We start from the raw sequence: 27,191 nt of genomic DNA, 5'->3' as shown, positions 1-27,191 counted from the left end.
AAGTATTATCTTATAGTTTATCATCCTAACAACTTAACCAACATACAAGCAAGCTTAAGCACAATTAGTAGGTTGTTATACTCACCTTATACAGCAGCAACAACTTGGAATTTCATCCAAATACAGCCCACAACAATCCTCAATGACAACACAACCTCAAAGAGGTGTTGTTCTTCACTAGAACTAAGTTTTGATGTTGAAATATGGTGTAATCACTTTGGAATCACTTCAAACCCTTGTGATATATGTTTAGGAGGGTTAGGAGAAGTTTGGAGACGAACTTTAGTTGAAAAATGAGCAAAAATAGGCGTCCAAATCGTTTATAAATTGAAGTAGGTCAACCACCGCCTAAGTGGGTCCCATTGGGAGCTGCTTGCGCGGTCTCGCGAAAATGCGAATATCTCTCTACTCCGATGTCGTATTGACAAACGGTTTAATGCGTTAGAAACTAGACTCGTAGACCTTCAATTTGGTAGGTAGAACACCCCATTATTCCAAGTATATTTGGAGAAATTCTCAGATACATTTGACCTAAATTTCAACAAATTTATGAATGTAACTTGTGATGTCCTTTGCCAACTCTTGTTCCACAACTTGCTTGCCTTCAAAATGTAGAAAATGAATATCATACGACTAAAATAACTCATAGAATAACCTCCTTATCATGTTAATAACCCTAGTCTCACCCCAAAGTACATGTTATAACATTCGAAACTTGTCGACTTTCGACGAAACTTATTTTCTTCAATTGGTTTAGCTTCTAAGATTTCCAACCCTCTTGGTAATCGTTATTCATGATCTTAAATATTTGTAACCTCCAAGGTAACATTATTAACTTACTTTATTTGCTTCCAAATATAATCTCATTTCCGAGCTTACATCAATGACTTACGATGTACTCTCACGTATGAAAACTTGGGGTGTAACATTTTAAGAGGTGCCTAATACCTTCCCCTTAGAAGAACAAAATCCCTTACCCATAATCTCACATGTTTGTAGACCTATAAGGAACACAACTTGGTAATTAAATAGGTACCCTAGTATACCTTACAATATTAGGTAGCGACTCTCTTTCATCAACAACGGAGGAACCACAAGTTGAATCCTATCTTGACTTCTGCAAAATATGGTGCAACACCTCTGGCACGGATGCCTTCAGTGGTCAGTCCAGCCAACCAGGCTCGAGTCAGTCCCAGCAGCCATGCCCACCGAGAGCTTTATTTAAGTATGGTGATACCCGTCATATGGTTAAAGACCACCCCAGACTCAGGAGGGGTGCACCTCCATAGACTACTCAGGCTCCATGAATTCAGTTAGGTCCACAGACTTCTCAAGCCATGATTACTGCCCCTGTTGTCACTCCACCCGCATAGACAGCCAAGGGTGGGGGACGGGAGCGTAGGGGTCTCCCTAGAGGGGGAGTTCAGGCCAGATTCTATGCTTTTTCGGGCAGGACGGAGGCAGTTGCTTCATATGGAGTCATTATAGGTATGGTTCTGGTTTGCCATAGAGATACATCAATCTTGTTTGATTGGGGATCCACTTATTCATATTTGTCATCTTACTTTGATCTGTATTTGGATATATCTCGTGATTCTTTGAGTTTTCTTGTTTATGTGTCCATGCCTATGGGAGATTCTATTATTGTGGATCGTATGTATTAGTCATGTTTAGTTGTTATTGGTGGTTCTAAGACCATAGTTGATCTATTATTATTTAGTATGGTAGACTTTGATGTTATCTTGGGCATGGATTGGTTGTCTCCCTATCATGCTATTATAGATTGTCACACCAAGACAGTGACCTTGGCTATGCCAGGTTTGCCATGGTTAGAGTGGAGGGGTGCATTAAATTATGCTCCTAGCAGGGTTGTGTCATTTCTAAAGACTCAGCGGATGGTTGAGAAGGGGTATGATGCTTATCTAGCCTTTTTGAGAGACCGTTGAGTCACTTCTCGATAGTGAGAGACTTCCCAGATGTATTTCCTGCGAATCTTCCAGGCATGCCGCCCGATAGGGATATCGATTTTAGTATTGACTTATTGTCGGGCACTCAGCCCATTTCTATTCCACCATATCGCATGGTCCCAACAGAATTGAAGGAGTAAAAGGAGCAGTTGCAAGAGCTATAAGGGTTTCATTCGGCCTAGTGTGTCGTTGTGGGGTGCTCCGATCTTGGTTATAAAGAAAAAGGATGGCTTTATGCACATGTGTATTGGTTATCAGCAGTTGAACAAGGTTACAGTGAAGAACAGGTATCCATTGCCACATATTGATGACTTGTTTGATCAGCAATAGGGTGCCAGAGTGTTCTCAATGATTTATTTGCGGTCAGGTTAACATCAGCTAAAGATTCGGGATTTGAATATTTCAAAGACTGCCTTTAGGACTCGGTATGGTCAATACGAGTTCCTTGTGATATCATTCGGGTTGACCAACGCACTATCAGCATTTATGCACCTGATAAACAGTGTATTTTAGTCATATCTTGATTAATTCGTCATTGTGTTTTATTGACGACATATTGGTGTACTCCCGCAGCCGGGAAAATCATGAGCATCACTTGAGGATCGTGCTCTAGAACTTGAGAAATAAGAAGTTGTATGCAAAATTCTTAAAGTGTGAATTCTGGCTTGATTCAGTGGCATTTTTAGGTCATGTGGTGTCGAGTGAGGGGATCAAGGTAGATCCGAAGAAGATTGAAGCAGTACAGAGATGGCCCAGACCGTCTTCAGCTATGGAGATCTGGAGTTTCCTTAGTTTGGCCGAGTATTATCGTTGTTTCGTAGAGGGTTTCTCATATATTATTGCACCTATGACCAGATTGACTAAAAAGGGTGCTTCTTTCAGATGGTCCGAGGAGTGTCAGGCGAGTTTTCAAAAGCTTAAGACTATTTTGACTACGGTCCCTATGTTGGTGTTGCCGACAGGCTCGGGGTCTTATATTGTGTATTGTTATACGTCACGTGTTGTGCTTGTCATGGTGTTGATGCAAGATGGTAGGGTGATTACCTATGTGTCTCAACAACTGAAGGCCTATGAGAAAAATTATCTGGTCCACGACTTGGAGTTGGCATCCATTGTTCATGAATTAAAGATTTGGCGGTATTATTTGTACCGTGTCCCTTGTGAGGTCTTTATCGACCATTGAAGTCTACAATATCTGTTCAAATAGAAAAATCTTAACCTGCGACAGCGAAGGTGGTTAGAGTTGCTTAAGGACTATGATATCACTATTCTATATTATCTCGATTAGCACCATCCACTTCCAACCAAGAGATTGTGAATTCGAGTTACCCTAAGAGAAAGGTGGGGAGTTCTTGGAAGGAGGAATGTCGAGGGTCTATCGAAAATAGCCTCTTTACCACAGGGTAGGGGTAAGGTCTGCGTACACACTACCCTCTCTAGACCCTACTAGTGGGATTATACTGGGTTGTTATTTTTGTTGTTGTATATCATCCTAGGAAGGCTAATGTGGTGGCCGATGTCTTAAGTCAAAAGGTAGAGAGCTTGGGCAGTTTAGCATATCTATCGGCATCTGAGAGGCCATTAGTATTGGACGTTCAGGCCTTAGCCAACCAGTTTGTTAGATTGGATGGTTCGGAGCCTAGTCAAGTTCTTGCTTGTGTGATTTCTTAGTCTTCTCCATATGATCGTATCAGAGAGCTTCAGTATGATAACCCCTATTTACTTGTCCTCAAGGACACGATTTAGCATGGTGATGCCAAGGAGGTTTCTATTAGAGATGATGGTGTGCTACGGATGCAGGGCTGATTATGTGTGCCCAATGTAGATAGGTTACATGAGTTGATTCTTCAGAAGGCCCATAGTTTGCGATACGCCATTCATTCGGGTTTTTCTAAAATGTATCGAGATTTGAGGCAGCACTATTAGTGGAAAAGAATAAAGAAACACATAGTGGAGTATGTAGCTCGGTGCCTAAATTGTCAGCAGGTGAAGTATGAGCATCAGAGGTCAGGCGGTTTGCTTCAGAGACTCAAAATTCTCAAGTAGAAATGGGAGCATGTCACCATGGACTTTGTTGTTGGGCTCCCACAAACTTATAAGAAATTTGACGTGGTATGGGTGATTGTGGACAGGTTGACCAAGTCGACTCATTTCATTCTAGTAGTGACTACCTATTCTTCAGAGCATCTAACTCAGGTTTATATCCGTGAGATTGTCCGACTTTATGGCGTACTGGTATCCATCATCTCTAACCGGGGTACACCATTCACATCGCGTTTCTAGAGAGCTATACAGCATGAGTTAGGCACACAAGTTGAGTTGAGTACAACATTTCAACGCCAGAAGGACGGACAGTCTGAGCGCGCCATTCATATATTGGAGGATATGCTTCGTGCCTGTGTTATGGATTTTGGGGGTGCTTGGGATTAGTTCTTGCCTTTTGCGGAGTTTTCCTACAACAATAGCTACCAATCGAGTATTCGTATTGTTGCTTATGAGGCCCTATATGGGAGACAGTATCGTTCTCTAGCTGGTTGGTTTGAGCCGGGAGAGGCTAAATTATTAGGCACAGATTTTGGTTTGAGATGCCTTGGAAAAGGTCAAGTTGATCCAGGATCGGCTTCACACAGCCCAATCTAGACAGAAGAGTTATGCGGATTGGAAGATTCATGATGTTGCATTCATAGTTGGAGAGTGAGTCTTGCTCCGGGTTTCACCCATGAAGGGTGTGATGATGTTCAGGAAGAAGGGAAAGCTAAGCCCTAGGTATATCGAAACTTTTGAGATCTTTGAGAGGATTGGTGAGGTGGACTACAAGCTTGCATTGTCACCTTGTATCTCTGGTTCATCCGGTGTTCCATGTTTCTATGCTCCAGAAGTATTATGGTGATCCGTCTCATGTTTAGACATCAGCACAATCCAATTGGATGAGGATCTAACTTATATTGAGGAACCTATGGCTATCTTGGACAGACAAGTCCGAAGGTTGAGATCAAAGAATATTGCTTCAGTGAAGTTTAATGGAGGGGTCATCCGGTCGAGGAGGCGACCTGGGAGACCGAGCACGACATGTGAAGTCGTTATCCTCATCTATTCATCACTTCAGGTATGTCCTAATGCACGTTCGAGGATGAAAGTTTGTTTTAACAGGGGGAGATATAATGATCTGATCGGTCATTTTCTATAATAGCACTCTGTTACCCCTTTTTATGCTTAACACATGTGTGTTTATGATTTTATGACTTGCGGGGTTGGTTAGTTTTGTTTCGGGAAGCTTTTGGGTTGATTTGGACCCTTTGATTCTTGACTTAGAAGTTTAAGTTAGAAATGTTGACCAAACTTTGAATTTAATGAAAATGACCCTGAAACAGTATTTTGATGGCTCTGATAGCTTCGTATCGTGATTTCGAACTTGGGCGTATGCACGAAATTTATTTCGAAAGTCCGTAGGTTGATTTGCCAAAATTTGGCAATTTGAAGCGGAATTTATTTTGAAAGCCGTAGGTTGATTTGTGATGATTTGCCAAAATTTGGCAATTTGAAGTTGAAAAGTTTGACCGTAGGTTAACTTTTAGATATCGAGCTCGGAATTTGATTTTGGGACTTGAAAAAGGTCTGTTATGCAATTTAGGACATGTGTGCAAAATTTGATACCATTTGGAGTTGATTTGATAGGATTCGGACGTTTAGTTGTAATAGATTCTTGAACTTTAATTTGAAATTCATGCGTTTTAGTTTTCGATTGGTAGTTTTAGATTATTTTTTTTTGTTTTGATCGTGTGAGCGAGTTCGTATAATGTTTTTGAATGTGAGGATGTTTGGTTTGGAGCCCCGAGGGCTCGAATGTGTTTCAGACATGTTTCAGAATGATTGCATTGAAAATGAACTACTGGTGCTGCTGGTGCTCAGATATCACAATTACGAGCACCAGCATCGCAATAACGAAGGTTACAATGGGGGCTCAGATGTCGCAATTGCAACTACCCCTTTGCATTTGTGAAGTCTACAGGCTTATGACTTAGATCGCATTTGCGAACATTTGTTCGCTTTCGCGATGCTGTCCAACTCACAATTGCGAAGCCTCTTCTCGTAATTGCGATGATGCATGAGGCTGTTAGGGTTCGCAAATGCGAGCTCTTGTCTGCAATTGCGAGGGTTCGCAAATGCTAACCCTGTGTCGCAAATATGACAACTGCAGCTGGTACAAAGGGGTAGGAGACGAGATTTTTCAAAATATTCTCCCATTTTTGAACCTTAGACTCGGTAGGAGGCGATTTGGAGAGGGGATTTTCATCTACAAATTTTAGGTAATTAATTCTAATCTATTTCTAATCATATTCCATCATCATATCTTATATTTTAACACCAAATCATGTGAATCAAAGTGAAAATTTGTAGAACTTTGTCAAGTTTTTGAAAAATAAGAAATCGAGTTTTGAGAGTCGATTTGGACTCGAATTTTGAAACTAATCACATGGATGAACTTGTGGGGTCCTGGGTAGTCGGAATCTACCATTGGACCCTGGTTTTGACCAAGAGAGCCTCGAGTTGACTTATGTTGACTTTTTTGGAAAAATATAAAGATCATAATTTTTTCTATTGAATTGATTTTCCTTGCATTGTTTGATGATATTAAATCTATTTTGGTTAGATTTGGACCGTGTGGAGGTAAAGTTTAGGGGAAAATCTATATTCAAGGGTTGAATTGGCCTAGTTGAGGTAAGTATCTTGCCTAACCTTGTGTGGGAAGACTACCCTTAGGATTGGTATTGTTTGATTCATGTGTGCTAAGTGAAAGCCATGTACGCAAGGTATACGAGTGAGTACACGGGTTGTGCGTGGTGGTTGACCGGTTTAGGCTTCTTAGACTCTTTTCATGCATTAATTGAATTGTTGTATCATGTTTCAAATTCTCATAGTCAATCTATTATTACTTGTGTTAGTCTATCCTTACACGCCATAAATAATTTCATTAATACTTGTTCTACATCCTAATTAATAAATTGCTCTCATGCTTTAATTGAAATTATTGCATCTATTATTGTTTCATCTTATTTCTTTCATTATTGATCATCATTATTTGAAGTTATTGTTCATGTTATCTCTTTCATTATTGATTTTTATTATTTGAAGTTATTGCTCATGTTATCTCTTTCAATGTTGATTTCCATTATTTGTAGTCATTGTTCTACGTTATCTCTTCCATTGTGAGTATTCTCATTTAATATCATGGCTATACATTATCTCTTTCATTGTTGAGTTATTGGTGTTGAAGTCGTGAAAGTCGTTATTACTTTGAGGCAAAAATTTTATTGTTAAGACATCTTCATTGTTGAGAATTTTACATGCATTATTGTTATTGATATTCTTGTACATGTTGTGGTAGAGCCGTGGGCTATTATTGTGGAGATATTGATATTGTTGAGTGTTGGCAAGTTGTGATAAATGGGCATTTGTAGTGCAAATTTTCATTGTGATGTGATATTGACCTGCATGCGGCGATATAAGGCGGGACTTATGTTTGTGTTGCTTGTAGGGGAACTACGTGAATCCATGCGGCGTCATAAGGTGGGCTAAAGTATGTGTAGCTATTTCGAAAAACTATTTTCAAAACCTATTTCTAATGTAAGGCTCACGCGGCGGTATAAGGAAAGATTGTGATTGAAATTGAAAAACATGAATACGAGAAGGTACCTTGATTGTGATTCTTGATTTATATGAGGCGGTACCTCGATTGTGATTCTTATTGTACACGAGGTGGTACCTCATAGTAATTTTTGTCGTTTATCTCATGTTGCAAAGAGTTTTGGTGGGAACATTTCTTGTTGTTTTGTTCTTCCTGGTTCTATTAGTTATTGTTCGTATATGATCACTGTGGTTCTCTTTTATTGCTTCCTTTATGTTATTTTCATGCTTAAATTTCGGTGTTAGTTTATGTTATTATCTTGTTTTGTATCAGTTATTTCTCTATTTTCCATTATTATTCGTTCTTATGTTTTCATATTGTTATTTATATCCTAGTAGGTGTCTTGACCTGACCTCGTCACTACTCTACCGAGGTTAGACTCGATACTTACTGGATACCGTTGTGGTAAACTCATACTACGTTTCTGTACATCTTTTTGTGCAAATGCAGGTACGTTTGTCCGTACCGGACTCTAGAGTTGATTTGAGTAGCTGCTTGTGGAAACTTCAAGGTATACTTGCTCTACGCCCGCAGGCCTCGGAGTCACCTTCCTTTACTTTTACTATTGTTGTATTTTTCATTCAGAATTGACGTAGTAGACACTTTAGCTTACTCTGTAGAGCTTATGACTCAGTTCTACCGGTCTTGGGGAGTGTATTGTTGAGATTCTATTTTTGGAAGATTTTATGAGTTTATCAGACTTGTTTTTAGTATTTTGTTAATTATATCTGCCCAATTATTCTCAAATGTTAGGCTTACTTAGTCGTAGGGACTATGTGTCATCATGACATACTAAGGGGAAAATTGGGATCGCGACAATAGAATAATTATTCCACATTACAAAAACAATAAAAGTAGTGTTGGCCAAAAATTAGATATCAACATCTCCATAACCAAACATAAATATTATGTTGGTAATTAATGTGAATAAAATGATGTAGTTCACAAATATGATATTAAGTTAAAATAATACTTTATCGAAAATCGTATATTATATAACACTAAAACATGTCTAAACCATCAATATATCCAGTTACCAATTAGCTTATATTATGCAATCACCAAATTATACAAGCCATTTAACATAATGTCACGATCCGGATTTCCCACCATCGGGTGTCGTGGTGGCGCCTACTATCGGAGCTAGGCAAGCCAAATATTTAAAACACCTTTCCTGCTTTCTTTCAAACAATATAATAAACGAGACAAAATTTAAGCGGAAGACTTTAAATCTAAAGCAACTGAAAACCAAAAGTGCGGAAGTTTAATACACATCACTACCCAAGGTCTGGTGTCACTAGCTCACGGACTACTACAGAATACTACAAACAATGTCTGAAAGGAAATACATCATGTTTGTCTGATACAAGATGAACAAACGAAAAACATGGAAAGGGACTTCAGCCTGCGAACGCCAGCTAGGCTATCTCGAGAGTCCCTGGACTGATGATAGCTCCCAGAAGTCCTACTGCTGCGGTCCATAAGCTGCTCCCTGATCTGTGCACAAAAATGCACAGAGTGTAGCATCAACACAACCGACCCCATGTGCTGGTAAGTGCCTGGCCTAAACCCGGCGAAGTAGTGACGAGGCTAGACAGGACCTACCACAATTAACCTGTACAGATATATATACAAGTGCAAGAAAACAATAACAAGATAATACAAAGTAAAGCTAGGAGGGGACATGCTATCGGGGAGTAATAGATAAAAATGAAATATCGGAAATAAACATAAGAAACCTCGGTTCCCATGATATATATATATTGGACGGCGTGCCACACGATCCCATAATATCATATATAAGTGGACGGCGTGCCACACGATCCCATTTTCATATACCACGTGGTAGGCATACCACTCGTTCTCATTTCATCTCTATCACAGTGCGCAATATGTCACCGGCAACGGAGGCCAATAATCACTCTAATTTGTGGTAGGTGTACCACTCGATCCCATTTCGTAGAATCATACGTGGACGGCGTGCCACACGATCCCATAATATCATATATAAGTGGACGGCGTGCCACACGATCCCATAATATCATATAAAAGTGGACGGCGTGCCACACGATCCCATAATATCATATATAAGTGGACGGAGTGCCACACGATCCCATAATATCATATATAAGTGGACGGCGTGCCACACGATCCCATAATATCATATATAAGTTGACGGCGTGCCACATGATCCCATAATATCATATATAAGTGGACGGCGTGCCACACGATCCCATAATATAATTCGAAACATCTAATTTTGTAAGGAGAATCCCATTAGGGGGAATCAACAACATATCACTCTAACCCGGCAAGGGTACAACTAACAGCCCAAAATATCCCGACAAGGGAGAGTATGTATATCGGTCTACACATCCCGACAAGGGAGTAATCACAGCACATTCTCTTTTTAAATCCCTTCTTCTTCAACTAACGCATTCATGTTCGAGCTAACGCTCCAAAAGTACACCAATCACAATTTTACCTCAACCGTTCACATTATATGAAACTCATAAAATAAACAAGGAGATTGTGTCACGTTATTCGAATTAAAAGCAATCAAGACTCACGGTCATGCTAGACTCCGATGCATAGATAACCGTCACCATGCCTATACACCGTACTCCACATTAGCAAGTAGCAAATAACATCCTAATCCTATTCCCTCAAGCCAAAGATAGAACAAACACTTACCTCGAATGCTCCAAACTCAACTCACGCTTCTAGTATAGCTTTACCTCTTGATTCCACCACCAATCCACTCGAATCTAGTCATAAGTTACTTAATCACATTAATAATTACTAAATGAATCACTCCACATGCATGAAAATAAAATTTACAAGGTTTTTTCCAAAATGGTCAAAAACACCCCCCGGACCCACGTGGTCGAAACTCGAGGTTCGGACCAAAACCCGGTTACTCATTCTCCCACGAATCCAAATATATGATTTGTTTTGAAATCGGACCTTAAATTGAGGTCCAACTTTTCAATTTGTAGAAAACCTAGGTTCTACCCAAAACACCCAATTTACCCCATGAAAATCTTTGATTTGAATTTGAAATCATGTTAAAAGATGTCAAGGAATAAAGAAATTAAGTTATAAATCACTTACCAATCGTTTTGGAGAAGAAAAGTTGTTTGAAAAATCGCCTCTAGGTTTTGGGTTTTTGAAAAGTGGATAAAATGACTGAAAATCCCGAATTTATATATATGTTGGGGGTTGGCGCGGACCGCGTAGAAATGCACCGTGGCCGCGTGGCTGCCAGCGCGAACCACGCGAAAATGTACCGCGGCCGCGCCGAGGGAGGGAAGAAGTGGGCTCTCTGAACCCACCCAGCGCGGGCCGCACTGATTTGGTGCGCGGCCGCGCTGGTCGACCTGGCTACTGACCCTCTGAACCCCCACCACATGGACCGCACAGAAAAGCACTGCGGCCGCGTGGCTGCCTACGCGGACTGCGCGGAAACGGCCGCGGCCGCGCTGGGCCTGCAACACATGAACCTACATTATTTTTAAGTCTAAGACCTCCCTGGCCCCACTCAAAACTTACCCGAGCCCTCGGGGCTCCAAACCAAACATACATATGATCTTAAAAACATCTTACGGTCTCATTTGTGCGATCAAATACCCAAAATAACATCATATACATAGAATCAAGCCTCAAAACACATGATTTTCTTTCAACTTTTATAAAACTCAAATTCCCCATTTTAAGTCTGAAACACGTCATATGACGTCCGTTTTTAGCCAAACTTTACAGATAGTGCTTAAAACATATTTAAGACTCGTACCGGGCGTCAGAACCAAAATACGAGCCCGATACCACAGTTTTCTGATCAATTTCCTTCTTCATTTTCCTTAATTAATTTCAGAAAACAATTTCACACAAAAAATCATTTCTCGGGCTTGGGACCTCGGAATTTAGTTCCGGGCACACGCCCAAGTCCCAAATTTTTCTACGGACCCTCAGGGATCGTCGAATCACAGGTCCGGGTCCGTTTACCCAAAATGTTGACCGAAGTCAATATTATGCGTATTAATATCAAAATCCATAAAATGTTTCACATAATTCCCATATTCTAACATAAAAACTTTCCGGCTACGCGCCCGAACTACGCATGCAAATCGAGGCAACTAAAAGCGAGGTTTTCAAGGCCTCGGAAGTGCGGAACAAGGAAGAACTACGGTGATGACCCTTTGGGTCGTCACATTCTCCACTTCTAAAACAACCGTTCGTCCTCGAACGGACAAAAGAAAAAAGTACCTGAGTCGGGAAATAAATGAGGATAACAGCCCCGCATATCGGACTCGGACTCCCAGGTCGATGCCTCAGGAGGCTGACCTCTCCACTGAACATGCACCGAAGGAAAACTCTTCGACCTCAACTGTCGAACCTGCCGGTCTAGAATAGCTACCGGCTCCTCCTCATATGACAGATCCTTGTCCAATTGGACAGTGCTGAAATCTAACACGTGAGATGGATCTCCGCGATACTTCAGGAGCATAGATACATGAAACACGGGATGCACAGCTGACAAGCTAGGTGGCAAGGCAAGTCTATAAGCCACCTCTCCCACACGATCAAGAATCTCAAATGGACCGATGAACCTAGGGCTGAGCTTGCCCTTCTTCCCAAATCTCATCACGCCCTTCATAGGCGATACACGGAGCAATACCCGCTCACCCAACCATGAAAGCAACATCTCTGACCTTGCGGTCTGCATAACTCTTTTGTCTGGACTGAGCTGTACGAAGTCTATCCTGAATAATCCTGACCTTGTCCAAGGCCTCCTGAACCAGATCCGTACCCAATAATTGAGCCTCTCCCGGCTCAAACCATCCAACTGGAGACCGACATCGCCTACCATACAATGCCTCATACGGAGCCATCTGAATGCTGGACTGGTAGCTGTTGTTGTAGGCGAACTCTGCTAAAGGCAAAAATTGGTCCCACGAGCCTCCAAAATCAATGACACAGGCTCGGAGCATGTCCTCAAGAATATGAATAGTCCTCTCGGACTGACCGTCCATCTAGGGATGAAATGTTGTACTCAACTCAACCTGGGTGCCTAACTCTCGCTGAACCGCTCTCCAGAAATGCGAGGTAAACTGCGTACCCCGATCCGAAATGATAGATAGCGGCACCCCATGAAGGCGAACAATCTCCCAGATATAAATCTCGGCTAACCTTTCAGACGAATAGGTGGCTGCAACAGGAACAAAATGCGCTGACTTGGTCAGCCTATCAACAATGACCCAAACTGCATCAAACTTCTTCCTAGTCATTGGAAGTCCAGTAACGAAATCCATCGTAATCCTTTCCCACTTCCACTCGGGAAGTGCAATCCTATGAAATAGATCACCAAGTCTTTGATGCTCGTACTTAACCTGCTGACAATTCAAACACCGAGCCACATGCGCAACGATGTCTTTCTTCATCTTGCGCCACCAATAGTGCTGCCTCAGATCCTGATATATCTTCGCGGCGCTCGGGTGAATAAAATACCAAGAACTGTGGGCCTCCGCTAAGATCAACTCTCGAATCCCATCAACATTGGGCACACAAACTCGCCCCTGCAATCTTAATACGCCGTCATCATCTAAGGTTACTTTATTGGCACCTCCACGCTGCACCGTGTCTCTCAGGACACACAAATGGGGATCATCGAATTGTCGATCACGGATACGCTCCAATAACGAAGAACGAGCGACCGTGCAAGCTAATACTCGACTAGGCTCAGAAATGTCCAACCTCACAAACTGATTGGCCAAAGCCTGAACATCCAAAGCAAGCGGTCTCTCACCGACCAGAATATAAGCAAGACTGCCCATACTGTCTGACTTCCTACTCAAGGCATCGGCCACCACATTGGCCTTTCCCGGGTGATATAAGATAGTGATGTCATAATCTTTCAACAATTCCAACCACTTCCTCTGCCTCAAATTCAACTCCTTTTGCTTGAACAAATACTGAAGACTCTTATGATCCGTGAACACCTCACACGCCACACCATATTAATAGTGCCTCCAAATCTTCAATGCATGAACAATGGCTGCCAACTCCAAATCATGCACTGGATAGTTCTTTTCATGAACCTTCAACTGCCTCGAAGCATAGGCAATGACCTTGCTATCCTGCATCAACACTGCACCAAGTCCAATACGAGATACATCACAATAGACTGTATAGGGTCATGAACCTATGGGCAAAACCAACACCGGTGCCGTGGTCAGAGCTGCCTTGAGCCTCTGAAAGCTCGCCTCACACTCGTCTGACCATCTGAACTGGGCACCTTTCTGGGTCAATCTGGTCATAGGGGCTGCAATGGATGAAAACCCCTCCACGAACCGACGGTAGTAACCTGCTAACCCCAGGAAACTCCGAATCTCCGTAGCTAAAGCTGGTCGAGGCCAGTTCTTGGCTGCCTCTATCTTCTTCGGGTCTACCTGAATACCTGCTGCTGATACAACATGACCCAGGAATGCGACCGAACTCAACCAAAACTCGCACTTCGAGAACTTAGCATACAACTGACTATCCTTCAGGGTCTGAAGAACCGCTCTGAGGTGCTGCTCATGCTCCTCCTGACTGCGGGAGTATATAAGAATATTGTCAATGAAGACTATCATGAACAAGTCCAAATAAGGTCTGAACACTCGGTTCATCAACTCCATGAACGTTGTTGGGGCATTAGTCAATCCAAATAACATGACCAAAAACTCATAGTGCCCACACCGAGTGTGAAATGTTGTCTTAGGGACATCAGACGCCCTAACCCTCAGCTGGTGGTAGCCAGATCTCAAATCTATCTTTGAAAACACCCTCGCACCCTGAAGTTGGTCGAATAAATCGTCGATCCTCGGCAGTGGGTACTTGTTCTTAATCGTCACCTTGTTCAATTGCCGGTAATCAATGCACATCCTCATCGAACCATCCTTTTTCTTCACAAATAGCACTGGTGTGCCCCAAGGCAAAACACTGGGTCTAATGAAACCCTTCTCAAGCAAATCCTGAAGCTGACCCTTTAACTCTTTCAATTCTGGCGGCGCCATACGATACGGTGGAATGGAAATGGGCTGAGTGCCCGGAGCTAGATCAATACAAAAATCAATATCCCTGTCAGGCGGCATGCCCGGCAGGTCAGAAGGGAAGACCTCGGGAAACTCCCGAACAATAGGAACAGAATCAATAGACGGGACCTCAGCGCTGGAGTCGCGAACATAAGCTAGATAAGCTATACACCCCTTCTCGACCATACATCAAGCCTTCACATAAGAAATAACGCTGCGAGAAGAATGACCAGGAGTCCCTCTCCATTCTAAATGGGGCAAATCTGGTAAGGCTAAGGTCACGGTCTTGGCATGACAATCCAAGATCGCATGATACGGGGACAACCAATCCATCCCTAATATGACGTCGAAATCCACCATAACCAAGAGCAACAGGCCAACACGGGTCTCAAGACCCCTGGATACCACAACACATGAACGATGAACCCGGTCCACCACTATAGAATCCCCAACTAGCGTAGACACATATACAGCAATACTCAAGGCCTCACTAGGCATAACCAAATATGGTGCAAAATAGGACGACACATATGAATACGTAAATTCGGGATCAAATAGTACAGAAGCATCCCTATCACAGACCAGAATAGTACATGTAATCATAGCATCTGATGACTCAGCCTCTAGCCTGGCTGGCAAGGCATAACAACGGGGATGGGCCCCACCTCCCTGAATTATATCCTTGGGACGATCTGCTGTTAGCTGACCCCTACCTCTAGCGGTCTGAGCTCCACCTCTAAGACCTTTACCTCCACCTCTATGTCCTCTACCCCTGCCTCTAGCTGGCTGGGTAGGCTGTGGGCCAACTGGTGCCTGGATCATCGGGCGAGGACCCTGCTGCTGCGAGCTGCTGAAAGCTCAAAGGCAATATCTGGCAATGTGACTCACATCGCTGCAAGTATAACAAGCCCTCGTCTGCTGAGAATAATGAAGTGGTGGTGCACTGATAGGTGCTGATGGTGAACTAAAGAGCTGCTGGTCAGAATATTGCGGCTGAGAACCACGACCACCTGGTGTACCATGAGAAGCCTGGAGAGCTGACTGAAAGGGCGTCGAAGGATGGCCTCTACCATAAAAATCCCTACCTCCATATGAGGTACCACTGAATCTACCAGAATGACGGGGCCTCTTATCAGACCCATGACCACCTCCCTGAGCAAGTGCTGTCTCTATCCGGCGGGCACCATCTGCCGCCTCCTGAAATAAAATCTCACTACCGGCACTCATGGCCATCTGAACACAGATCGGCTGGGCCAACCCATCAATAAACCTCTGCACCCTCTCTCTCTATCGGTGGGGAGTATCACAATGGCATGACGAGCAAGATCAATGAACTGGGTCTTATACTGGATGACCGTCATAGGACCCTGCTGGAGACGCTCAAACTGCCTGCGAAGAGCATCTCGCTGAGTAACTGGAAGAAACTTCCCCAGAAATAACTCTGAAAAATGATCCCAGGTCAATGATGGCGACCCTGCTGGCCTGGCTAAACAGAAATCCCTCCACCAAGTCTTGGCGGATCCTGCCAGGCGAAAAGTGGCGAAGTCGACCCCATTGGTCTCTACAATGCCCATAGTCCGTAGAACCTCATGACAGCTGAATATGAAATCCTGAGCATCCTCTGAGGGAGTGCCACTATATGTAGTAGTGAAGAGCTTGGTGAAACGATCAAGCCTCCACAAAGCATCCGCGGACATAGCCGCACCATCACTGGACTGAGCCGCAATACCTGGCTGGGCTGCCACAGCTGGCTGAACTGCTGGAACCTGAGCCTGAGGAGCTACCGGCTCTGGAGTACGAGTATCGGGAGTCTGAACTCCTCCCCCAGCCTGAGATGTGGCTGGAGCTACGGGAAGCAAACCCGCTTTAGAAATGCCCTCCATAAAGCCAACCAGTCGTACCAAAGCGTCCTAAATCACTGGAGTGGCTATAAAACCCTCTGGGACCTGAGCTGGGCCCACCGGAGCTGCTGGAGCCGGAACCCCTTCGTTGTAGTCAACATGAGGCTCCACCTATGGGACAGCCGCTCGGGGCTGAGCTCTGCCCCAGCCTCGGCCTCGCCCCCTGCCCCTGATAAGAGTTGCTGCTAGGGGCTCAGGCTACTGCGCGGTAGAAGAGGAAGCACGTGTCCTCGCCATCTGCGAAAGAACAGAGTGGAAAGACAATCAGTACTTGAGAAACAGAATCGCAGGACAAGAATGAACAAGGTGAAGTTTTCCTAACTCAGTAGCCTCTGCGGGATAAATACAGACGTCTCCGTACCGATCCCTCAGACTCTACCGAGCTGTCTGTGAGTTGTGAGACCTAAGTAACCCAGGGCTCTGATACCAACTTGTCACGACCCAGATTTCCCACCATCGGGTGTCGTGATGGTGCCTGCTATCGGAGCTGGGCAAGCCAAATATTTAAAACACCTTTCCTTCTTTATTTCAAACAATATAATGAACGAGACAAAATTTAAGCGGAAGACTTTAAATCTAAAGCAACTGAAAACCAAAAGTGCGGAAGTTCAATACACATCACTACCCAAGGTCTGGTGTCACTAGCTCACGGACTACTACAGAATACTACAAACAATGTCTGAAAGGAAATACATCATGTTTGTCTGATACAAGATGAACAAACGAAAAACATGGAAAGGGACTTCGGCCTGCGAACGCCAGCTAGGCTACCTCGAGAGTCCCTGGACTGATGATAGCTCCCAGAAGTCCTACTGCTGCGGTCCGTAAGCTGCTCCCTGATCTGTGCACAAAAATGCACAGAGTGTAGCATCAGCACAACCGACCCCATGTGCTGGTAAGTGCCTGGCCTAACCCCAGCGAAGTAGTGACGAGGCTAGACAGGACCTACCACAATTAACATGTACAGATATATATACAAGTGCAAGAAAATAATAACAAGATAATACAAAGTAAAGCTAGGAAGGGACATGCTATCAGGGAGTAACAGATAAAAATGAAATATCGGAAATAAACAGAAGAAACTCGGATTCCCATGATATATATATATATATATATATATATATATATATATATATATATATTGGACGGCGTGCCATACAATCCCATAATATCATATATAAGTGGACGGCGTGCCACACGATCCCAATTTTCATATACCACGTGGTAGGCGTACCACTCGTTCCCATTTCATCTTTATCACAGTGCGCAATATGTCACCGGCAACGGAGGCCAATAACCAATAATCACTATAATTTGTGATAGGCGTACCACTCGATCCCATTTCGTAGAATCATACGTGGACGGCGTGTCACACGATCCCATAATATCATATATAAGTGGACGGCGTGCCACACGATCCCATAATATCATATAAAAGTGGACGGCGTGCCACACGGTCCCATAATATCATATATAAGTGGACGGCGTGCCACACGGTCCCATAATATCATATATAAGTGGACGGCGTGCCACACGATCCCATAATATCATATATAAGTGGATGGCGTGCCACACGATCCCATAATATCATATATAAGTGGACGGCGTGTCACACGATCCCATAATATAATTCGAAACATCTGATTTTATAAGGAGAGTCCCATTAGGGGGAATCAACAACATATCACTCTAACCCGGCAAGGGTACAACTAACACACCAAAATATCCCGACAAGGGAGAGTATGTATATCAGTCTACACATCCCGACAAGGGCGTAATCACAACACATTCTCTTTTTAAATCCCTTCTTCTTCAACTAACGCATTCTTGTTCGAGCTAACGCTCCAAAAGTACACCAATCACAATTTTACCTCAACCGTTCACATTATATGAAACTCATCAAATAAACAAGGGGATTGTGTCGCGTTATTCGAATTAAAAGCAATCAAGACTCACGGTCATGCTAGACTCCGGTGCATAGATAACCGTCACCATGCCTATACACCGTACTCCACATTAGCAAGTAGCAAATAACATCCTATTCCCTCAAGCCAAAGTTAGAACAAACACTTACCTCGAATGCTCCAAACTCAACTCACGCTTCTAGTATAGCTTTACCTCTTGATTCCACCACCAATCCACTCGAATCTAGTCATAAGTTACTTAATCACATTAATAATTACTAAATGAATCACTCCCCATGCATGAAAATAAATTTTACAAGGTTTTTCCCAAAATGGTCAAAAACACCCCCCGGGCCCACGTGGTCGAAACTCGAGGTTCGGACCAAAATCCGGTTACCCATTCTCCCACGAATCCAAATATATGATTTGTTTTAAAATCAGACCTTAAATTGAGGTCCAACTTCTTAATTTGTAGAAAACCTAGGTTCTACCCAAAACACCCAATTTCCCCCATGAAAATCTTTGATTTGAATTTGAAATCATGTTAAAAGATGTCAAGGAATAAAGAAATTAAGTTAGAAATCACTTACCAATCATTTTGGAGAAGAAAAGTTATTTGGAAAATCGCCTCTTAGGTTTTGGGTTTTTGAAATGTGGATAAAATGACTGAAAATCCCGAATTTATATATATGTTGGGGGTTGGCGCGGACCGCGTAGAAATGCACCGTGGCCGCGTGGCTGCCAGCGCGGACCGCGCGGAAATGTACCGCGACCGCGCCGAGGGAGGGAAGAAGTGGGCTCTCTGAACCCACCCAGCGCGGGCCGCATTGATTTGGTGCGCGGCCGCGCTGGTCGACCTGGCTACCGACCCTCTGAACCCCCACCACGCGGACCACACAGAAAAGCACTGCGGCCTCGTGGCTGCCAGCGCGGACCGCGCGGTAACGGCCGCGGCCGCGCTGGGCCTGCAACACCTGAACCTATATTTTTTTTAAGTCTAAGATCTCCCTGGCCCCACTCAAAACTCACCCGAGCCATCGGGGCTCCAAACCAAACATACATATGATCTTAAAAACATCTTACGGTCTCATTTGTGCGATCAAATCCCCAAAATAACATCATATACATAGAATCAAGCCTCAAAACACATGATTTTCTTTCAACTTTCATGAAACTCAAATTCCCCATTTTAAGTCCGAAACACGTCATATGACGTCCGTTTTTAGCCAAACTTTACAGATAGTGCTTAAAACATATTTAAGACTCGTACCTGGCGTCGGAACCAAAATATGAGCCCGATACCACAGTTTTCTGATCAATTTCCTTCTTTATTTTCCTTAATTAATTTCAGAAAATAATTTCACACAAAAATTCATTTCTCGGGCTTGGGACCTCGGAATTTAATTCCGGGCACACGCCCAAGTTCCATATTTTTCTACGGACCCTTCGGGACCATCGAATCACAGGTCTGGATCCGTTTACCCAAAATGTTGACCGAAGTCAATATTATGCGTATTAATATCAAAATCCTTAAAATGTTTCACATAATTCACATATTCTAACATAAAAACTTTCCGGCTACGCGCCCGAACTGCGCACGCAAATCGAGGCAACTAAAAGCGAGGTTTTTAAGGTCTCGTAAGCGCGGAACAAGGAAGAACTACGGTGATGACCCTTTGGGTCGTCACACATAACTAAACATACCACATGCATTTATTAACAACACTGGATAATATATGAATACTCTTACTGCACTACTGTCTTTATCATGTATTTCTAGTAACAATTTAGTCATGTGATTTGACATGGCTATTTGCACCAAATAATAATTCATGCAAGAGTCATTAGGCCCATAACCAACTAATCTTGGTTGTGCCAAAAATCAAATCAAAGAAAGTAACTGAAAACAACAAATAAGTATCAGTCAACTTATCATTCGACAAAGTAGCAAAAGTAATTGTAGCTCCCATGGAAGGCTTTCATCCGAGGAATTTAGCAATTCGTGCTAATAATGTGTTAAGAAACTAAGCTCAAAGTAATAAAACAAAAAAATAGATAAGAGATGTAAAGAGGAAAGAAAGAACTTTTTTATTTTCTTAAGTGTTTTCAAGTGTGTTTTCCAAGTGTGTACAGTGTGATACTCAATCCCTCTATTTATAGGATGACATTGAGGTAATACAAAGGGATGTTATAAATATGATATTAACTATTGAGATCATGGGAGAAGATCATGGGAGGTTATGGAGGTGCGAGAGTTATAACTATAATGATGACAAGTAGTGGGACTATCTACGTAATGGAGAAGAGTAATGGACATCCATATAATATGTATTTCATAACAGAAAAATATATCTTTAATGGCAAAAGAAGAGAATATGAACAATTCACATTATTTAGTAAATATATTTTTTTACAAACACAAATTCTTCAACTATCGTCTATTAGATCATCATTAATTTCAAGGACCTAAATATATTAAACATGAGATTTATAGAAATAAAATCTGATTCGTTTTAAAATTATGGCTGAATTTTTAGTTAAATTTCAAAATTTTAATATTAGAAAAATAATTAAATGCATTATTGTTTTATATATAATATATTTTTAAAAGATAATATATATTCAAATATTTAATTCTTTTTATTTTGTGTATGCTTTCTTAATTTATGTCATTTAAGTCTGTCTGTTTGCTTTCCACATTCTTGGTTCTCCTGTGTTTGTTTTGGCCTCATGATTTCCTTTCTTTCTTTTCCAATTAAAAATCAAACATCAAATATAAAATTTACCCTCATCCTTTTTTGTAATAAAATCATATAAGTTTTTATAATATCTCTTGAGTAAAACCTCAACTTAATTGATACATGATGATAAAATCGATAATTGGACAATGAAATCCTTTTTGTTATTGTTGCTTTTCTCTTTCTTTTTCTTTTTTAATATCTTTTAAAAAAAACCTCTTAAGGTACAAGAATAATTAAGATTTATTGCTAGAAGAATTCAAAGAGGGATGTATATTCGTCTCTTTTTTCATTCAGACGTTTTTTTTATATTTTGGGTAGAGTTTCAATTGATTTTATGTTTTTATAAAATAAGAATAAAAATAACCCTTCTGCAAAATATTATACATCTTTTAAAGTTACAAAAAAGAAGAACTACGAGACCAAAGTACATAAAGGCATTTAAATTACCTCCGGAAAAACTTATATCCAGAGTGTCCAACAATGGTTAATAATTAAAAAATAGTATCGTGGTTAAAGAATTGTTCAAAAAGTCAAAATTGAAAAATGAGGGAGAAATGACAACTGTTCAAAGTATAACTTTTAAAAATAAAATTAGAGTGTAAATAATTTTCATCGTTAGTCCTCAATGAGCCAATCTCACCCCTTCATTCGATTTGATCAACGGTTACCCAAAATCCAATTGACAAATCTACCAGTCTGTTCAAAGAAAAGAAACTTCCAATCTCACCCCTTCATTTGATGTGATCCAACGATTACCCAAAATTCACTTGACAACTCTACCGGTTTGTTCTCAAAGAAAAGAAACTCTCAATCTCACCCCTTCATTCGATTTGATCCAACGGTTCATTTGACAACTCTACCAGAGTGTTCAAAGAAAAGAAACTCTTTGACATTTTGACCAAGCGAGACTGTCAGTTCTTGCTCCCCAACAATAAAGCAGGGGTGGCTCAAGGGGAGGCTGGTAAAGCCTTTGCTTTAGGCTCCCTAAACTTTGGGGCCCCAAAAATATTTTTTAGTTATAAATTTATTATCTTATTTTCGCTTAGACAATATTAAAATTTATAGAAAAAAGAAAAAAATACAAAATTCTTATAAAAATGAAAAGAAAGACTATCTATTTTTTAACAATAGAAATATTTTAGAACTTTGAATTAAGATACTCAAATTTTCATATTGATAAATAACATTTTTTTATAATAAGATCCAAAGTAACGAATTATAAATACGTGGCTAACATCTTATTAACTTAAATTTTCTTATCAATGTGAATATTAATTTTCTATTTTATAAGATAACTATACTATAGACAACAAGAAAGAAAGAAAGAAAGAAACCAATATAATATTAATATTATATTTTGTAAGATAACTATACTATACCAAAACAAAAATAAGGCCCCTTATTAAAATTTAGTTTTAGTCCATGAGTTTCATTGAGAAGCCTTTGGTCAAACAAGAAAGATGAACTTCTCTTCCCTCATGTTTTTGCTTCTTCCTCTTCCAGTGACGATACAAAATAAGGATCTGGAAACTCAGAACTTGGATAGACTAACTGATTTACAGGAGGAATTTTACATCACATTGTGTCGTTCTTGCTGAGGAAGGAAATAGTGAGAACTACCTTACTCTCACGAAAATGGAGGTTCGTCTGGAAATTTGTTTCGGTATCACTGTATTTTAACTCACCGAACGATTTCGCGTACGACAGAAAGGATATGTTGGACTTCTTGAATACCATCAATGGAGAACTTCCATATTGGAGAAAGTGCGACAAAATCAAATCTTTTAGCGTATTTCTCACTTATGATAATTGTTTTTCTCAATGATGTCGATTTCTGGGTTTGCTTTTCAATTCAAGATGCAAAAATTAACTCTTTTTCACTCGATTTGTACAATCGCACTCGCTCAAGGTACTAGTTCCCACGGTTAGGGTTTAATTGCTTGTTTATGCACCTACAATGCCAATCCTAGCGTTAATTGGAGAGATTTTGCTTTCACTTTTCATGTTAAATCTATGTTTGAAGGATTAAGTGATGGAAAAGGTTATACTTAGATATCCCAAATTGGAGTATTTGGCTTTAAATTTTTTGGGGGTATCCAACATTTACATGTTATGACTGGAAATTTAAAATTAGTAATTCTACAAAGCTATGGAGATTTACTTGATGAGCTCGAAATTAGTAGTTCCTTACATTGATGAGCTCGAAATTTCGCGGCAGTGGGATGAGGTACAATTGTCACTGAACAACATTGCCTCCGTAAAAATGGCAGTCTTTAGTTTCCAACCCATTTAAGGTGCGAGATGGCCAAGGAGTTGGAGTATGCTAAAGAACTCCTTCAGAGTGTTACAAATACCCAAAATATAGAGCTTAGTTCATAGATTATTGAGGTATTCAACTAACAATTTTTGTTTTACTTACTCGCATTGGTTACTGATATGTCCAAGTTATGAAAATGTTATGAATTCGAATCAATAGTAGAAATTAAAAGGAAGTATGAGGGGCATCACAACTAAAATGCTCAATTTTTGTGATGAAATCCCCCCACCCCCACCCCCACCCCGCATAGTGCCTCCATCTTTCTATAATAGTTATGACTACAATTAGTTCCTTTTCATACATAGACTTAACCCATGTCCTTAGGGCTAAAGCCTTACTAAGAAATGCAATAGGTATACCTTCTTGGATGAGAACTGCAGCAATCCTAGAGTTGCATGCATCAACTTTAATGGTGAATGTCATCTGGTAGTTTGGCATAGCTAAAGTTGGGGCTTGATACATAATATTTGTAGGTTTTGGCCAATTCTGCATGGCTTCCACCTTAGAAGGGATAGTTGGTACTTCATCAATGCTAATAATATGGCTTAGGTACTTCAATTGTAGTTTGGCAAAAGTATATTTAGACCTCTTGGCAAATAACTTGTGCTCATGCAGCTGGTATCCCTTATAGTATCACCTTTTTGCCCTAATGCTTAACCTTGACCCTATACTGCTCATAATCAAAGGTAACTTGATTGTGTGCCCTTTGTTAATCTGCTTCGAGAACCACATCACAACCCCCTAGCTTTAGAATCCTCATCTTATCGGTGAATTCTATTTCATCTACCTTCCACTTGAAATCATTATATCTTTGCAGACTCATTATACAGTTTCCATCTGCAACAGTCACTCTCATTAGGACATCCTCCTAGATGGTATAACCTATTTCCTTATCTATCTGTAGATTTAGGAATCTACGAGTGCTCCTTATGTCCACTAGAATAAGTATAGGCCTCTTCTTTACCATTCCCTACGACTTGATGGTGATAGGTACCTCATCTTCAGACTGCTATGAGTGATCCTTATGTCCACTAAAATAAGATCGCCTCGTCTTCTTGTTCCTCAACTATTTCTCCTTCCTCTGATTTATCATCCTCCTCAAGCCCTTTCTCCCCTATGATAGCATTTAGTTGTTTGGACTTGCATATATGGCGTAAGTGGTATCTCTCCCCACATGTCCAGCAGACATCAGGGATCTTCCTGAAGTCCTGCTGGTTTCCTCCCATAAAACTACTTTTAGGTTTCTTGTAAAGTTAAGGATGAACTTTTCCTCACTTGTGTGTGACTAACCTGCCACATTTGGCCTATCACTGTTTCTTGTTATTGGCTTTCACACTCTTCTCTTGTTAGTTAACCAATTCTACTACCTCGAGATGAAGATTTAGCGCAAGATCCCCAAAATTGTGATCTAAAAATAGTGAAAATATAGTCCAACCACGAAATGGAGCTATTTATATTTGAAGTCCGAAACTCTGTTAGATATTTGCATTACCGTGACTAGGGGTGGTAAACGAGGGGGCGGGGTCAGATATGGACAGGTAAAAAACGGGTAATGCAAAAACGAATAAGTTATCTAACTCAACCTATATTTAATACAGATAGAAAGTGTGTTAACTGGCGGATAATATAGATATCCATATTACCCATGGCTTCTTGAATATGATTACTTTTGGGAGAATTCCTAGTCTCCCAAACTTAAGGAACCCCTCATTTGAGTCTTTACAAATGGAAAAGTTAATCTCATTAGTTATCCATTAGTTATCCATTTTTTTAGTGGATAATATGGTTCTTATGCATAATTGAGCCATTTTAAAAAGGTTCATTATCCAACCCATTTTTAGTGGATAATATGGATGAATAACTATGTTTTTATCCATTTTGCCACCACTTTCTGCGACATGTTAGGCCTATTGTTCTGCAGTTTTTTGGTTTTTCTCTTAAAGTCTCCTTCGATACCTAGAAACTCACCTGGGCCTCCCGGTACTGCTCCTAACCATCCCACCTAGTACAAATACCCTTCATGGACTTATCCAAAGGATCGATATTTGAAGTGAAATGCTACAACTCCAAACGACACCTCAAGTCAACTTCAAGAACTTTAAATTTTCAATTTTCATGTAATATAGCCGAGTGCCCCGGAGCCCCTCGAGATTAAAATCAACCATACACACAAATCCAAAAATATTTTATGGACATATCCAAGGTCTCAAAACATGAACCAAAATGCAATTACTCAAATCGAGACTTAAAGTCAACATTTGAAATCCTTAAGCTCACTAGTTACATGCAATGGTGCCGAACTCATCTCGAGCCTCCCGGTTTTCAAACCAACATGCATACAAGTCCAAACATATAATATGAACCTGTATAAAGTCTTAGATCAAACAACGGTACATAAATTCTCAAAAAGAGAGTGTTTTGAAAATGGTAATAACAATTAGATTTGATTTTGTGGTACTAAAAATATGTGATCTATTTTTATGCTAGTTGTTAGGCAATAGATGCTAAGTGAAAGATTAGAAATAATAAGACAATAGCTTGCAGATAGTATAATAATCAAACCGAATGGCTGGAAATCGGAGCCTCGAGCTTGTGTATACGGGCCTCGAGGTTGAGTTGAGTGATCAGCCAGGGGCAGTCGATGAAGGATTAACAGTTATGATAAATTCGGTGGTGGCTCTTTATGTCCAATAATGAGCAATAAATAAAGAACAATAAATAGAACACAATAAATGTAAGCAATAAATGTAAGTAGTGGAATCAAGAGAATTTGTTAAGTTAGCAAGCAGAGAGAATGTTCTTGTGTATTCAATATTGTGTATCAGATCCCCTACAAAATGACAAGGATCCCCTTTATATATGAGGGAGAATCCCAATATAGTACAAATGCATTTATTATAGAGATATGGGGCTGGTATAGCCATTTAATGCCATGATATGGGTTTGGACTAGCCTAATAGACTTTGTCAGCTCTAGTCACGTGCCTTGGGAACCTCACATCGATCCACCATAGCCACTAATTTATACTGCCTCGAGGCCGATTATTGAAAACCCTCAAGATCGGAGACTCGAGCTGAGCCTCGAGCCTTCTGGTAGAAGTCTCTACAAGGTGCCTTGATGATCGTAAAATCGAACCGTTGATTTTTACCATATACAGATAGTCCCCGCATTTCCGAGAGTAACATGATAGAAAACTATTTTGAACTCTTACTCCTTAGGCATTATCATCATGACGTCATCCTATTAAAACATTAAATGCCATAACTCAAAAGTCGCGCAAGGGTCGTTGTCAACACAACTATCGAGAAGCCCACGAACCGCTATTGGTTCGTCCTTTCCGCTGCCCATATGGCTTCTATAAATACCTTAATCGTTTAATGATTCACACTTTTACAACGTCTTCACACTTTCAGAGCCAAATTCATCCCCTTTCACATTCTTCGTTCTTCCATTCTTGGATCCTCACTTACTTTCTCAAAAAGGCCTTTCCACCACCATGGCTAGAACCTCTAAAACAGTGCCTCGGAAAGAGGATGATGCCTCTTCGTCTCGAACATCCAAGGGCAAACCCAAAGTGGAACCCACCGTTGAACAATGTACCC

The sequence above is a fragment of the Nicotiana sylvestris genome, chromosome 5 (assembly GCF_000393655.2).
Source record: "Nicotiana sylvestris chromosome 5, ASM39365v2, whole genome shotgun sequence".
Lineage (NCBI taxonomy): Eukaryota > Viridiplantae > Streptophyta > Magnoliopsida > Solanales > Solanaceae > Nicotiana > Nicotiana sylvestris.
This window is presented reverse-complemented; position numbering follows the sequence as displayed.